General features: G+C 33.0%; 1 long non-coding RNA gene across 1 annotated transcript; it reads left to right on the top strand.

Moving 5' to 3' along the window:
* The first annotated feature begins 1,407 nt into the window (after nucleotides 1-1,407).
* On the top strand, nucleotides 1,408-3,772 carry LOC147063163 (uncharacterized). Its single transcript, XR_015072143.1, has 3 exons — nucleotides 1,408-1,553; nucleotides 2,631-2,773; nucleotides 3,683-3,772. It is a non-coding gene; the product is annotated as an uncharacterized LOC147063163 (long non-coding RNA).
* The last annotated feature ends 3,760 nt before the right edge of the window (nucleotides 3,773-7,532 follow it).

Genomic DNA, 7,532 nt, shown 5'->3' with positions numbered 1-7,532 from the left:
ATATAAAAAATATTAAAACGATGAATTAGTCAAAAATCTAAACGATCAAGAATTGAAAACTTAATAACTACATTTTAATAATAATGAATATTACCATAAAATATAATGTAGTAATAAAATAGGACCCTGCAACAATTTCACATTTTATAAAAAAAAATTACAATTGTATGTTTATCCTTGACGTACAAAAAAAAATCTTTTTAATGTTTTCAGATACATATTTAATAATTAATACAGTTGAAATTGTAGATTATCAAAAAAATGGCTCAAATTGCAAGCTTCCTATTTTTCCGCTAGCTGCCTCTGTTGGTATAAGGATCCCAAACGGCCCATATGCTCATCGTAGGTCAAAATTGAGTTTTGTTGTTTCATTCATCAATTTTATTGTTTAAACACGCGCGTCAATATCATTTTACATCCTACTTCAATTATAGTTTGTCAATTTATGGCTACGGCCGTATGTCACTGGGGAATGACAAAAATATCGTTTTTCAAGAAAACACTACCTTATTCTTAGGTCAATAATTATTATAAAGCAAACATTATTCATAAGATGTTTATCAGACTTGAATGGTCAAAGAAATAGCTTATAATGAGTATCTTTAGAATTATCTTTAAATGTGTTAATCTTGCCGATTTTTTGAATAATAAAATGCCTAATTCTTGTCAAATTTGGGTTCACAGCGATTATCAATATAATTTTTTATCGTAAATATTTTACAAAAATTATCTCGTCATAAATTATACTAATGGTTTTATAAATGCGTTTAAAAATTAATAAATGTAAAAAATCTTAACACCACTGCACAGTTATGTACCGAAATATGACTATATTCTAAAACATTAGAGCGAGAGGTTTAAAAGAATACTATTTTATGTAACAAAAATACTTTATGAAGTCATCAAATTTTTAAAATAAATTTGAGGGATAATAAGGCTTCAAAAATATATAAATAGAATATCTACAACATTTAAGGAGTGTCCAGGATCATGGTTTGAAAATACAATAAAAACTCAATTTTGACCTACGCCGAGCATGTCCCCCCTTAAATCTGGCAGAAATATTATATTATAATTAATTATATTTAATCTTTGATTATAATATATTCCTACGCAATTCATCACCGACATAATAATATGTTTACCTACAAAGTGCAATAATTATTATAAATTATTATATTGGACATACATTGGTGGTTATGTAAAATTACGACAATGATTGCATATGATGTATGAGTATTCCCCATACTTCTGAAATGACCGCCTCATATTACCACGTTGTAATATTACAATATTTTTTAATTTGCATTCTTGTCACTTGTATGTGTTCAGTTGTTTTCGTCACCTTAAAATGTACTTACATGAATTATTGTTGTGACGATGCGATCAGTGGCTGGGAATCGTCACGGTTGCAGTACTCTACAACATGATCTTCGTGATCGCGCGCGCGGTCTTCTGTGAGCTGAACAACGTTACCCCAGAACTATGGACGTTCTGCGACTATTTTTCGGACGGGATTTACGTCATTGACATGATAATCAATTTTTGCAAAGGTAAGTAGCTAACCCATTTTTCTCTCAATTAATTCCTTCTTCAAGTTACTTAATACCTACTTAATAACGTAATCTACACCGTTAGGTCTGTTTTATTCCTGTTGCGGCGCAGTTTTAGTCTTTTCTTTCCATCGTATGGAAAGTCCGCCAGGAAGGCAACTTAAAGTGGATCTTTCATATATCAATATGTATGAGATCCTATTTCGCCCATTCTATCCAAATATAATATTTTCCAGAATTTTCTTACATGTAACAACCCGACCACATCATCAACAAAAAATATCTCGGATCTGTTAAATTAACTTGTTTCATCAAATATCAGTATTTAACACAGTGGTGTGCTGGCTATCTTATAATAATTATTGGCCATTCCTACAATAAATTATGTTGGAGGATTTCTATATCAGGAAAATTTTGTGTTGTTTTTGCAAGCTTAGTGTGGATATATACAGTAGACTTTATACGAAAAGCATATATGCCATTATGATAACTTTTCCTTTTTCATCTTAGAAATTAACATTTAATGATCACATAAATTAATACCATTAAAGAGTATTGTTGAAAACATCGTCGTGTTCAGATTGAGAATAAATCCATTTGGTACATCAGATGTCTGTGGTTTAGTACTTTTTCAAATTATTGTTTTGTGAACACAGGCATTATATCTTCATTTTTTTCTCAGTTGTTTTGAAAATTTGAATGCAGTACATCGCTATGTGATGTTTGCATCTACCTACTAGGTGTGCGGAACATTTTTATGTTGGCATTAAGTCATCTATAATATAATAAAGCCGCATTTAAGTAACTTCAATTATAGGTACTTACTTCAAGATGGATTATTTTACATACTAATTAGTTACCAATTAACTTCAAAACACGAAAACAAAAAAGACATAATTGGGTTTAGTACCAATAAGTATTCCCTTCATATTGGCGATTGATTGACATAGCAAACATATTATATTATTATAATCGAAAATCGTTTGTTAGGGGGAAAAATGTTAGGGGGACATAATGAAAGTAATGTGAGTAAATAGTACCTATCGAAATTATAAAGAAATATTGATGATTATACAGCTTATTTGGGATACGGACTCGCGGTATTTGATTGGAACAAGTTGCGCGCGCACTACATCTGGACATCCTCCTTCAAGTTCGACATTCTCTCTATAATTCCCACTGACGTCACTTACTACTGGTGGAGAACCGTTGGATGCCAGGTAAATGCCACTATTCATCTTTAAAGCACATTTATTATTATTTAGACACTGAAGGATGTTACCAATCTTTAATATTTCATATTTATAGAGATTTTATCACCAAATTAAACTTTTAACTTTTTCGTTTGTTGCTTCTACATAATATATTATAAATTCTACTATTGTAAATGTTCACCTCACTTAAACTAATTATTCCAAAAATTTACTTTGGAGCAAACTACTCTTCCCAAACTTCCACCATGCGATCATGGACCTTCTCCGGCTTTTTTCTTCCTAGTTAAGAAATTGTATCACCAACATGGTGCTCCAATTTATAAAAAAAAACTTAATCATCGCATATGAGGACCCGCTTGATATATTGTCACTTTGAACGTCAGAATCACACTGACTTGAATCTGTGTATGCGTCACTGAGTCTTAATACTCCCAAAATGCGTAGATTTGTTTCAACGCGCTTATTATTTTCATTCTCACTGAGGTTAATAAATTAATGAACATCCTAACTAGGACATCGATTTTGCTAAACTAAAATTGGATAAAGAACAATTAAATGAAAGAGACATATTAACTGGGTTACGTTGTTTAGAATCCAGTGACGAAAAATGCGTCTACAAGAATTATTCCGTGACTACGTTATAACTATTTTTTGATAGAAGGAAAACTATATAACAAAACCAATAATTTTTTAAATTAAAATTATCATCCATTTATTTCCAAGTTGTCACATACAATATTTTAGCCTAGCAATCTTGATATGCTGTAAAATGAGGCGGTTGTCTAAAACAGTATGGGAAACTATGCCTTATTAACATTATAAAATTTTGACAAGGCGAAAATGACACTATGATTTGAATTTGTTAAAAATGAATTTATAATAATAATAATAATGATAATTGTATGGTGGATGCAGGTGCCTTGTCCAGTGATAGTCCGAGCAAATAGGCTACTGCGGCTGCACCGGTTGTATGAGTGGATGGACAGGACTGAAACAGTAACCAGCTTTCCAAAAGCTTTCAGAATATTTAAGGTAAGAACAAATACAACTACAGTCTCAACCAAAGATTTTGAATAAAATATAGATTGAGCTTTTTTATAGGTACGCTAAAGCGCGAATCAAATTGAGGTGCATGTCATGGTGCATATCGCCTACTGTCACGCTGCGCGGCGACAAATTTAGTTTCGTCATTTTGCCACCATACCATCTCTGTAAATTCACTGAAGAATGACGCTGATGAAGATTGCCTACTATAATGTATTAGTAATTTGAATTATTATTAATTATTCATGCTAATTTCAATTAATTTAACAGTTTCTACGTGTGCGTACGTTAAAATTACAATGCGACATGACATCCATATATAATATTTTGAAAAGAACCTAACCTGCCGACCATAGATAATAGACTAGCTCTTAACTATCTCGTTAAATCATACACTCAAGAAAAAAGGCCGCTTATTGGAGCGCCGTTGGTTTATTTCTATACACTTTAACTTATAATACTAAATTATATAATTACTTCCCGTTGTTTTTATTTTTAAAGTAACAACTGTCACTCTGATATTTAATCGTTTGTTTACGTAAGGAATTTCAAATGGCTGACAATAATAAATTCAAAACGGAACGATTGTACTATCAAACTTGCGTTTGTATACGGCTGACTGATTCGCAGCTAACTTCATACTGTCAATTACTTTCGTAACGGCTCTCAATTACACACTCTACCAAACGCTCCAAAAGAAGTATAACTTCAAAAAACATTTAGTACCTACCTAGGATTTGAAAATTTTATTTACAGAACAAAATCAAGATTACTTTTCTTTTTACAAAGCTCTTGAATTACTTCGGCCGTGGTTACTTTAATCTCTCTGTGTATATAAAGTGAGGCCAGTCCATTTAATCCAGACTTTCTGGCTATTTTGGCCAACAATAATAAAATTGTTGTCTAGGTAACGAAACAATTCTACCATCAAACTTGCATTTATATACAGCTGACTGATTCACATCTAACTTCATACTGTCGATTAGTTCCGTAACGGTGTGCGCGCGCAGCTCTCAATTTCACTCTCTACCAAATGCCCCAAAAGAAGTAGTTACAACTTCAAAAACGTGATTTTGATATGCTAGTCGAAATGTGTAGGCATGTGGAATATGCTAAAAATGTTCAAAACATCATGCAGGCGTCGATGCAGCGCAGTTCAACGTGAAGTGACCTCATTGCTGGTTTAGTTATTTCGGCAGATTTTGCCAACTGACAATATTCATTTAAAGGTTCAAAATGTGGTACAGGATGGGAACATCAGTCTGATAACATTTAAAAACCAAGAACAATGACATAACACACTTTTTCCTATCGAGGCAGCTTACTGTGACTTCACGCGATAGTCAGCGACATGCATCTCAATTTGGCTTATGCTTAACACAAACAATGAAGCAAGTTGCTTAAAACTTAAAAAGCAAGTTTTTAAAGAATGCGCATTACCATGGAAATCAATACGAAGTGTCAAGACGGCGTTTCAATTTTTAGATGAAAAATAGTAGCATGCCCAAACTTAGATTTACAGTGATGCCGATTTATTAACACTTTCTATATAACACAAAATAATAACATTTAATCATATTTACTGTTTTATTTTACATGAAGATATAAATTTTCGTAAGTTACGACCATAATGTTATATGCACCAAGGCTGCCTATTTTATTATATTGTCAACTTGTGTGTGGAGTAGGGGTTACATTTTTCTCATATTTGATGTAAAATATGGGATAGCTAGGATTTATATTATTATTTATACTAATAATATTATTTAAAACTAGATAATATATTTGTTATGTTATACTTTTGATTTTCAGAAGCTCGTGGGGATTCTGGTGGTAATCCATTGGCACGCGTGTGTTTATTTCGGTATAAGCAACGCTCAGGCCTTCGACTCGATTGTCTGGGGTTATAATTTAAACACGACAGGAAATGCATCTATCATGAGGCAATACGTATATTGCTTCTACTGGTCGACTATCACTCTCACCACCATCCGGGTGGCGACTCAACCTAAGAATGATGCCGAATTAGTTTTTATGATAATATCATTACTATTGGGGTTCCTCATTTTTGCCAACATCTTCAGAGATATCGCTCTAATGATGAAGCAATATGTAAACAGTGACCGGGTAGATTTCCAAAATAGAATGGACACAGCGAAAAATTATATGAAATTTAGAAAAATCGGCGGAGAACTGGAAGCGTGAGTGATCCGCTGGATGGCTTACACCCAGGCACAAAGTGAAGCTTTCGACGAGGAACGCGTATTAGCCGCGTTACCAGACAACTTGAAAGCGGAGATCGTGATGAGTGTTCATTTGAATTTCCTGCGCCAAGTGGAGGTTTTTCAAGACTGCGAGCCTGAGTTTCTCGAGACCCTCGTGGTGAAATTACGCCTGATCTTTTTTAGTCCGGGCGATTACATATGTCGTAGCGGATCAATGGCTAAAAAAATTATTATTTTAAAAATGCGTCTCGGATAATGTTCAAACATAAAATAGTACACACATTGCTTCAGATTTGGGTATCACTAAAATCACGTCCAGATTTTTGCTTGTGACGTATTAAAGGTTCTTGTCGCCGGAATGTAATTTTGACTCACCGCGTAAAATGTTGCAGAATCTATAAGATTTAACCTGTAGATATCGCGTGTGTGTGCAGAGATTGAATTGAAATTCTAAAATAATCAAGAATAGAATCGTTTACGCATTTTTGTAGTTTATGTTCTATGACATTAATAAAATAAAATAAGATATGATTTTGAATTTAAAATATAATATAGATATGATAGAAGACCTATTTTGCTGTATCTTTTATTCTCATCCCTTAGTCTTTCATTGCCACGCATATATTCGACATCTTTTTTTCATTTTAGCTGGTTCTTGGGTGCAGTTTCTTTTATTTTATTATATTTTGAGAACTAATGGAAGATGTTATTAGCCCAGCGATGACCTATTTTTTTAACACTCCAACCTAACCATCTTTACTACGAGGTATTTACGCATTGTATTATATGTAAAATATTTTTGTTTGTCCTATTAGTCATTTATTTTTGATCATCTTTTCATACAGTATTGTACGTCTGTTAGTTTTTAAACCTCTACTATTATAGACATATGGCCAAGAGGTCACTTATCTGCCGCCCTATAATGTCGTGGGTCCCGGGTTCGAATCCCGGGTCTGGCGAAAGATCACATTGTGTTTTTTCAATCTGTGATTGTGTGAGTAATGTGAGTATATACCGAATATGTTAAGTGGACTAAAATTTACAACTTCCACTCTGTGGAGCTCTATTTGATCTTTTTATGATCGAAAATTGGCTTAGACTACTGGCAATGTTAGTTTAATGACTTCTCTAGTGACATGGATAAGATATTAACATATTAATTCCATACTCCCCATCTTGTTTCTGAAAAAAAAAGATCTCTATAATATAAGATATTTAATTCGTGCTTCCTGTACATTTCCGCGGGTTTCTCGATATTTATATCTACGTTGTCATAAACGTCCGTATGACGTTCAATATACATACATTGTCTCTTCACAACATTCGATGAGTTTATTTAAATCTGATAAGGCCATATTGGCGTTCAAAGATTATTATGGGCCAGAAAAGATTAACACTCCATATAAAACTGCGTTGATTAATTACCACATTTAAATATCATGTTAAATATATCTAATGGCCAACTAATGCAAACGCGCCAGTCGCGTTGTCAGCAC

The sequence above is a fragment of the Rhyacophila brunnea genome, unplaced genomic scaffold, assembly GCF_057557595.1.
Source record: "Rhyacophila brunnea isolate RB1 unplaced genomic scaffold, BYU_Rbru_1.0 scaffold_9, whole genome shotgun sequence".
In the NCBI taxonomy this organism is placed as follows: domain Eukaryota; kingdom Metazoa; phylum Arthropoda; class Insecta; order Trichoptera; family Rhyacophilidae; genus Rhyacophila; species Rhyacophila brunnea.
The sequence above is the reverse complement of the archived record's forward strand: the minus strand, read 5'-3'. Positions and strand labels throughout refer to the sequence as shown.